Source organism: Carassius carassius, chromosome 48, assembly GCF_963082965.1.
Source record: "Carassius carassius chromosome 48, fCarCar2.1, whole genome shotgun sequence".
NCBI classification, from domain to species: Eukaryota; Metazoa; Chordata; class Actinopteri; order Cypriniformes; family Cyprinidae; genus Carassius; species Carassius carassius.
The window spans coordinates 6,819,704-6,829,591 of NC_081802.1; the positions used below are offsets into that span (position 1 = coordinate 6,819,704).

Genomic DNA, 9,888 nt, shown 5'->3' on the forward strand with positions numbered 1-9,888 from the left:
CTGCTGTCGTTTGCTGTTTTTTTTTTTGATGACGCGTCACGCATGCGGCGGACGGCGGTGCGACACTGGTGGCTGGTGTTGCCAGATTGGGTGTTTTTCCGCTACATTTATTAAGACTCGTTTACGGTGTGTTTTAGCCGGGTTTTCGCCTGGAAGGCTCTATAGTAATCTGGCACCCTATTGAACGAAGTTAACCTGAGAGAGCGTGCCGTTCACAGACACCAGAATGAACAAGTTCACAGGAACGTTCATCAGGCATTAATACAGCACGTTCAGTTCACGTTCGCCCAAAATATGAACGAGTTCATGAACTATCGTTCAATGAACGCGTTCAGGCACAACACTGGGTACTATGGATCAAGAACACTTCCAAAAGTGTGAGGAAAGCCTATACACCTTGAGGGGTACAGTAATGCTGATTGGGCAGCGGATAAAAATGATAGGAGGATCACAACTGGATATTGTTTCAGCTTAACTGAGAATGGTCCAGTCATATCGTGGAAGAGTAGGAAACAGCCAACGGTTGCTTTATCCACTTGTGAAGCCGAGTATATGGCACTAGCTGCCACTACTCAAGAGAGTATGTCACGTGTACAACTACTTAAAGGAATTGATAGTAGTAACCAGCATGTACCAGTCAAGATATATGAGGACAACCAGGGGGCGATAGCATTGTCTAAGAACGCAGTATGCAGAAAGAGAAGTAAACACGTTGATATAAAATCTCACTTTGTCTGGTCTGCACACACAGAAGGGAAAATAGCTATAGAATATTGCCCTACTGAGAACATGGTAGCTGATGTCCTTACCAAACCGGTGACAAAGGCTTGGTTTGATAACTTCAAGAGGTATTTGTTTGCAGAATAATATGAACTGGCACGTGTTTTTATTTTTAATTTTTGAGAGGTTTTTAGATAACTGCCAGTATACCAAATGTTTTATTTTGGAGTTATGTATTATTTAGTTTTTGTTTGTCACTATAGAATTCTATAAACATGTCTTTGAGTGGGAGTGTTAAGCATATTTGAATAAGTTTAAGTGGCAAAGCCATGTTATAGTCTACGCAGTGATGTCATTGAAACGTGCATGTCCCACGCACTGTGTACGTCATGAGCAATGCACATAATAAAGTGCTGATGCTGTGAGTTCAAGAGACGATGGTGGTCTATCTGATTTTTCTCCCGTGAATAAGTTAATCACTTTGGTGACTGTGACACATGAGTGACTGCTGCAGAGATGTCTAGCGCTACAATTAGTGATGTGCAGAGAGTGAAAATCTACTTTTAGCCCAGTCTGAGATTTACATTTTACAATGTCATAATACATTTAAAATAAAAATAAATCAAACTAATTTAGGGGAATCCAGTTGTACTTCTTATTCGTGACGAAAAAAATGAAAAAAGAAAATCTGGTTGTTAACCAAGAGTAACAGATGATTTGCTCTGCTCTAGAGACAGCTGCATAGACAGTATGTTAAAACTGCGTCTCACAAGCTAGTTTGAGCAAATGGCAGTAAGCCAAGGAGTAATCAGTCTTACTTTTTGGATTCACATTAGACCAATCTACCTTTGTGCAGCTGACTTTAAAAAGTATTGACCAGTCTTGAAGAAAAAACATTTAGATGACTAACTTTTTAAGACTATTCTAGGCAGTTTATGCAACCTGCCTCTGGAACTTAAATGTGTGTCTGCAATAAGCTTTGTTTTATGACAATCAGCGCACACTAGTGCTAGCATATATCATTGCTCCCCAACTATGACAGTACAGAAATGAAATATGTCTTCGGATAATTTATGAAATCAGACATTTTAAAGAGAAAAAACTATTTTACTGCATGTTAATTTTTGATTAACTTGATTTTTCTTTACTCAGCCTCACGTTACAGAAAATTAACACCAATAAAAGACAAAGACCATCACCTAAATCGATTCTTCATTTATGGGAATGTGAACTATATTAAATTATCTGACACACCACATACATGTAAAACTCATCATCAGCATCCATACAGCTTGTTGATCCTCAGGATGTCTGTGTTGGACATTCCTTGCCTCTGTCCGATTTCCACTGTCTTATCAGGAATTGGGGTGATGGTTTCCAGGCCATAACGGATGGAGAAGGCTGTTCTTCCATAGTGCATGATGGAGCCGTAGTCATATGGAGTGTTTTGGTTGTTGGTGTTTTGTTTCTGGAAGTTGTAGGCCATATTAGAAGAGATGTTCTCCCAGTTGATCTTGACGTACTTGTCTCGATCGCTCCTGGTTTGCTCGTGGTAGAAGCCCAGAGCATGATTGAGCTCATGCTGAACGATGCCATGATACACACAGCCTTGTCTGTTGAGGGAGACTACCTGTTTGCCACCAGTTCTACCAAGAGAAGAGAAGCACCTGAGAGTAGAGAGAAATACAGGGGTTTTATGTATATATATATATATACAGTACAGACCAAAAGTTTGGACACACCTTCTCATTCAAAGAGTTTTCTTTATTTTCATGACTATGAAAATTGAAGATTCACACTGAAGGCATCAAAACTATGAATTAACACATGTGGAATTATATATGGAATTATATACATAACAAAAAAGTGTGAAACAACCTTTTTAGTCACCTTTTGCTTAGATTTTTTTTTTTTTACTTTATTTTTAAAGATTTTTTTACATTTAAACCAAAATGAACAAAAAAGTAACAAACAGATAGACCGACCAATGAAACACTATAATGTGAAGCCATAATGCAATGAAACATATTCCCTAGACACATGTTAAATGAGATATTTATATATATATATTATAATATAAATGGCATCTACTTATTAAAGAAAGTTTTCCATTTCTTTCAGTAACTTTCCCCTTTTTCCGAAGCATGCCTTAATGAAAAGGTCAGTTTCTCCATGTTGTATATTTCGTTTGTAATTTCTATCCACTGCGATGAGGTAGGAGGGACTATGTTCAGCCATTTACGTGTAATTGCCTTCTTGCTTGCTGCTTGTAAGATTTGTAGCAGATATCTGTCTTGCTTTCTTGTCCCATTTGGTATATTTCCTAGGTAAAACACAGAAAAGGTCTCTTCTAGTTGTAGTCCCAATATCATTTTTATATATCTATTAATATCTGTCCAGTAAGGGGTGATCTTAGAACATCCCCAAAAGATGTGAAAATGCCCTGCTGATTTATGTCCACATTTCCTCCAGCAATTGCCATGTTGAGAATTTTTAATCTGTTGTTCTCTGATCTGTGGAGTAATAAAGTACCTTAATGTATTTTTCCAAGTAATTTCTCTCCATAAGTCAGAGCTGGAAGTAGTAGCAATGGTTTCACATATATTTAACCAATCATCCTCAGTTATGTTCATTCCAATCTCATTTTCCCATCTTTGTTTAATATACATGGTGGAAAACCTTTTCCCAGATTATAGAAGAGAATATACTGCAGAGATAGTTTTTAAGTGAGCTTCCCCCTACATACATTTATAAAAAGCATAACTAAGGGGCTGTTCTCCATGTTTTTGGACCTGATATCTGCATTACATGGTGTTTTAATTGAAGAAACCTGAAGAAATCATCTTTCCTCAAGTAATAATTGTTGAAAAGTTTCTAGGCCATTATCTGTTATTATTTTCCAATATGCCGTAATACCCTTCCTACACCAGTTTTTGAATCTTGCATCATTTTTTGCAGGTGTGAAATCCCTGTCATATGCTGGCCAGCGTAAGATCTTTGCAACTCTTTCAACTCTCTTGTCTCTTAATTCCGTAAACCAAATGCTTAATGGTGTTTTTATCCCGAGGGATACTTTGGGTAAAAGTGATTGTAATAGTTGTTTGTCCCCTAAAATGGAGTGGAGAGGAGTGTGGATCTCAGCCTGATCCAATTCTTTCCACTAGGCATCACTTGACGGGTCACACCATGCTATCAAAATCTTAAGTTGTGCTGATTTATAATAACTCTGTAAACATGGGAGAGCCCTACCACCTTCCTTTTTGGCTAGTTGCAATGTCTCAAATTTTATTCTAGGCCTATGTTTACACCAAATAAAATGAGAAATTATTTAGTTCCATTCATTAAATTGCTTAGAGGTCACCTCATTTGGTAATGATAAGAAAAGATAAAGTAGTTTTGGTAAGTCATGGCCTAATGGTTAGAGAGTCGGACTCCCAAACGAAAGGTTGTGAGTTCGAGCCTCAGGCCGGCAGGAATTGTGGGTGGGGGGAGTGCATGTACAGTTCTCTCTCCACCTGCAATACCACGACTTGAGCAAGGCACTGAACCCCCAACTGCTCCCCGGGCACCGCAGCATAAATAGCTGCCCACTGCTCTGGGTGTGTGTTCACAGTGTTTGTGTGTTATCACTGCTCTGTGTGTGTGCACTTTGGATGGGTTAAAAGCAGAGCACGAATTCTGAGTATGGGTCACCATACTTGGCTGAATGTCACGTCACTTTCGCCGTAGTATAATCATTTTGACCAGTTCTATTCTGTTGTACATGTTCATTGGGAGTATTAGCCAACGATCCATATCATGTTTTATATTGCATGTTAAGGGGACATAATTGTGTCTATATACTTCTGTCAGTTCTCTAGGAATATTGACCCCTAAATATCTAATTATGTTATTATTCCAGTTACATTTTAAATGTTTTTGTATCTGTTTGCTTGGTTTATAGTTAAACGTTAAAAATTGAGTTTTATGGAAGTTTAATTTGTATCCCAAATAAGAGCCATATTTTTTAAGTAGGAATATTAATGTTGTCAAACTAATATCAGGTTAGATGAGAGTCATCAGAATGCCGTCTGCATACAAACAGATTTTGTATTCTGTATTGTATACAGTGACTCCAATAATATTTTCTGATTCTCTGATGGCTTGTGCCAATGGTTCAATAAACAATACAAATAGCGTTGCGCTCATCGCACACCCTTGTCTACAGCCTCGTTTTAGGGGAACACCAACTGATAAATCTCCATTAATTTTAATTCTTGCTGTAGGTGAACTGTATAGGGATAATTTTAGACAATTGAAAACCTGGCAATTAAATCCGAATCATTTTAGAGAAATATATTGAAACTCCCATCTCACAGAATCAAATGCCTTTTCTGCATCAAGGCTAAGGACGACAGATTCTGAAGGTTTCATATGATTTATGATTTTAAACGCTCTTCGTATGTTGTCATGCGTTGTTCTATTTTTAACAAATCCTGTCTGATCTGTATCTATCAAATCTGGTAATATGTTTTCAAAACGTTTGGCCATTATTGCGGTAAATATTCTATAATCTATATTCAATACTGATAAAGGTCTATGAGAGCTACATTCAGTTGCATCCTTCCCTGGTTTAAGTATTACTGAGATAAGGGCTTGATTCCAGGATATTGGGATTTCTCCGCCTTCCAAAACCTGATTATAACAACTTTTCAAAGTCGGTACTATCATTTGCTTGCAGCACTTGTACCATTCCGATGGAAACCGGACCTGGCACTTTATTCCCCTTTAAATTTGATATCGCTTTTCCTATTTCTTCCTCTGTTATTTGTTGTGTGAGTTTTTTATTCTGTTCTGTGCCTATAGACGGTAAATGCAATAAGTCCAAGAAACTTTCCACTATATTTATGTCTGCAACTGGAGGCTGGGAGTATAAATTTGAATAGTAATATACAAAAGACTCTTGTATATCTTCTAGATTATATCGTACCTCATTAGTCTGTGGATTTTTTATTTTATGTATGTAACGACTAGCTTCTTGTTTGTGTGCTCTCCACGCAAGTAATCTCCTGGCTTTAGGTCCATTCTCATAATAGGTTTGTTTGATAAATTTAGCTTTTTTTGGTCACTTAATTTTCATAAAGTTAATTTAAAGTCTTTCGAGCCAAATTTAATTGTTCTAAACTATCTGCATTATTATTTCTTTGATGCTCTTCCTCCAAAATCTTAAATTCCCTAGTCTTATCAGCAATTATTTTCTCTTTTTCTTTTTTCCTATTTGATGACCACATTATCAATTTACCTCTGAGAACTGCTTTAGCAGCATCCCATAATACACTTGGTGAAATCTTTTCTTTATTATTGTGATACATGTAATCTTCAAACTCCTTCTCAATGTATTGTTGAAATGCTGTCTCGTTAAGAAAACTAGAGTTTAACCTCCAGATCCTTTCTTTTCATTTAATATCTAAATGTATTATTAAGTAAACCCCTGCGTGATCCGAGATGTCTCTGACTCCTATTTTACTATCAATAATCCTATGTCTATCGGAATTGAGCATGAAAAAATAATCTAGTCTAGAAAAAATAGAATGACAGTGGGAAAAAAATGTATAAACCTTTTCCTCTCCAAACGTCCATCATGCCTAGCTCTTTCATTATTTTTTTAATATGTAGTGCCTCTGACTGTATATTTTTCGCCTTAGATGAAGAGTCCAGTGAAGGATGCAAGTGAATATTCCAGTCCCCCCCCCCCTCACATATCACCACCCCAGACATTTCCATACATAATAAGTCAAAAAGGTTCTTAGTAAATTGCTTATTATGCCCAGGAGGTCTATAAATGTTCACCAATGTACCCTCTTTATGATCAATGAATCCTTTTACTAAAATGTATCGTCCATCAGCATCTGCCGCCTGTGAGGTACACTGAAAATGTACATGATTTGAAATGAGTATTTAAACTCCTCTTGCATTGCCATATTTAAACGAAGAATAATACAAATTTTTAAACCATTTTTTTAGTTTTTCATGCTCTGTATCTCAAAGGTGCGTTTCTTGCCAAAATATAAAATCCTGCTTTTCTCTCTTCATTTTAGCTATAACTTTACCCCTTTTTACAGGATTGTGTAAGCCATTTACATTAAGAGTAATAAAGTTATATTTCTCTCTAGTCATTTTATTTTTTAGGGAACATTATTATTATTGAACAGCTTGAATGGCTAAGAAAAGAAGTATCAAATGTCGGTCTATCTAAAATAAAACATAAAGAACAAATAAACAGGAACAAAATCTACTTCAAAAGGTGAAGTGCCATAATCACTTCTAAGCTGAAAGTGGAATCCTCTAAAATCAAAGGAGTCCCTCTCAATGCGAGTCGTATCCTCTGACTTAAATCAGAGCAGCTCACGTGGTAGAGAAAAACAAGCATGCATTTTCCAGCGGCAAGGTTCAGATTACACTTAGAGTTAATGAAAGCTGTTAAGAAAAATCTCAACATCATGATATTGACCTTCGCTAGTGGCGTCTACGTTGTGGTGAAATTCTTTTAATTTTTCTTGAATGCCTTTGATCCTCTCCCATTGACGTCGTCGGGTATTTTGTCACGCCGATTTCACCATCCTTGGTCCAAAAGGGTCCTTGTATTTAGTCACTTGGTTGAAAGTTTCGGTATTAATAACTCCTCTTCCCTTCAGGTCATTTGCGGCTTCTTGAAGATCTCTGTAAATCACTGTACCGGTTTGGAGGTGCACAAGCAGACACGCTGGGTGTAACGTCTGGCAGCGACGATTTTATTCTTTAAGAGCTTTTCTAATGGGTGCATAGGCCTTCCTCTTTGCCAAAATGCAAGAAAATGCAGTTCCCTTTGTACTGAATATCTTTCTTCTTCCAAGCAGATTGAAGCACCCATTCTTTGATTTGAAACTATAGAAAGCATAGGACGATTGATCTCGGGTTAGCCCCATAAGGAGGTTGAGCAGCAAGTGAGCGATGACACCTTTGTTTTCCTAGAGGGGTGTCGGGAAGAGCTAGCTCTGTTTTGATAAATCTCTCCACAAAACCCGTTATATCGTCTCCTTCGGCCTCCTCTTCTATGCCGTGGATCCGTAAATTTTTCGATGTGAGCGTGCCTCTAAGTCTTCAAGTCATGTCTGGATTTGTTCCTGTAGTTCAAGTGAGTGGGATAGCATATTTCTTGCATCCATGTTAAAGGCCTCCATTTCATTGATTCTGTCCTCAGCCGCCTCCACTCTAGTCGTTACGTCTTTTATGATGGTCTCAATAGCGTTCAGTTTGGTGTTCATTTCTCCTTTAAAATCACCAAGCTCCCTTTTGAGTTGGTCCGTGTATATTTGTTTTATTTCGGCAATGATGCTGACCTTCATAGTCTCGATGTTATCGGCGCTTGTTAGCTTGTCACCGCACGAGGTGCTATCCTCGCTTTCACTCGGTGATAAAACGTTCTCTTCTGAATTAACCGAAGTCTTTCCTTTGTTTCTTGATTTCCGTCCCCCTGGCATTATCTCTAGTAACTTTTATATCAATAAAATAACGTTCAACCTTGAGGAGGATTCAACCCCGCCGGGAGCTTTAGAATTATGTGACCACTCGCCTCTCCACCATTATCTGAAGCCCACCTTTTGCTTTGATAACTGCTTTGCACACTCTTGGCATTCTCTTGATGAGCTTCAAGAAGTAGTCACCTGAAATGGTCTTCCAACAGTCTTGAAGGAGTTCCCCGAGAGATGCTTAGCACTTGTTGGCCCTTTTGCCTTCTGTCTGCGGTCCAGCTCACCCCTAAACCATCTCGATTGGGTTCAGGTCCGGTGACTGTGGAGGCCAGGTCATCTGGCGCAGCACCCCATCAATCTCCTTCTTGGTCAAATAGCCCTTGATGCCTTCAGTGTAACTCTACAATTTTCATAGTCATGAAAATAAAGAAAACTCTTTGAATATATATATATATATATATATATATATATATATATATATATATATATATATATAATAGTTTTTTTCTTTGGATTAAGGACTGATGATTGTTTCATGTTAATATTGCAAGATATTAAGATAGTTCTCACCCATCTTTGTTCTCAATACTGATGTAGTCGGTCTGAGTTGATCTGGTCACAAAGCGGATGCAGGTTTTGGAGTGAAAGGTGGACATGGCGGTCCCAATCACTGATTTCTCATAAGAAGCTGCAAACAAAAAGACACACAGGTTTAAAATGAGATCTACACGAATGGCAGATATGTTCAGTGAATGAAGGAGATTCACTCACAGAATTCACTGCTCACTGTGTAAGGGACCTCCACTATGTTGTTAGAGTTTTTTCTTCCAGAAACAGTTGTTGTTAGAGCAGTAGAGAGCATTTCTGGTTTTGGGAAGCACCAGATCTCCTTCAATTAAGACTTCAGAAGATCCTGTTTTCAAAGAGATTAAATGAAATATTTATACTTCTAGACAATTTTTTTCCAAGTATTTTGTGAAACCCATTGCTGGCTTTATAGAAATCTACAAGGTGTCTGACCATTGTTGGAATCCAAAATCCTTGTAGTGATGTCCACACTTTCCGGCTCTGACACAAACACTTCTTCAAAACTTTAGATGTTTAAAACGACTCTTGAGGTACGTTGATTATTTAAGTGAGACACTAGACCGGATCTAACCATGTGAGGAGACGCCTGTGAGACTCCAAACAGCAGCAGCAGATTGGAGAGGGAGGCTCTTGTGTCCATGTTGTATCAGTGTGTAGAGATGTCCAGGATGCTCCTGTGCTGAGTTTTGATGTCAGGGCCAGCTCTAGGTTATTTGGTGCCCAAGGCGAGAGAGCACCCGAGCTGTGTGGAGAAGCCCATTTCCACCTCCATTGCGTTGGAGAAGCAATCCCGTGTAAAACGCAGTTTGCACACTCGAGCTCTAGGCGGGAACTTGCGGTCTTCCAGGCCAAATGCATGCAACCACTGGCGCTTAATTTTAAAGTCTGCTGGTAAACTATGCAGTCCAGCAGTGCTGTCACAACCAGCAACACACCTCCGTACCATCCTGACCACTGTACTAAATACAGATAAATCTACGCTAACTTAAAGATCTAAATAACTATATAATTGCTATGCTAAATAGATGCTATATTAGTCTATCCTGGTCGTTACCAATACTCGCAATTCCAGCTCCTGACTCACTACAGT

The 9,888-nt window shown here is 38.3% G+C and overlaps 1 pseudogene; it reads right to left on the reverse strand.

The window, feature by feature from the left end:
• Positions 1-1,924: 1,924 nt before the first annotated feature.
• On the reverse strand, positions 1,925-9,475 carry LOC132131163 (hatching enzyme 1.2-like; annotated as a pseudogene).
• Positions 9,476-9,888: the final 413 nt, after the last annotated feature.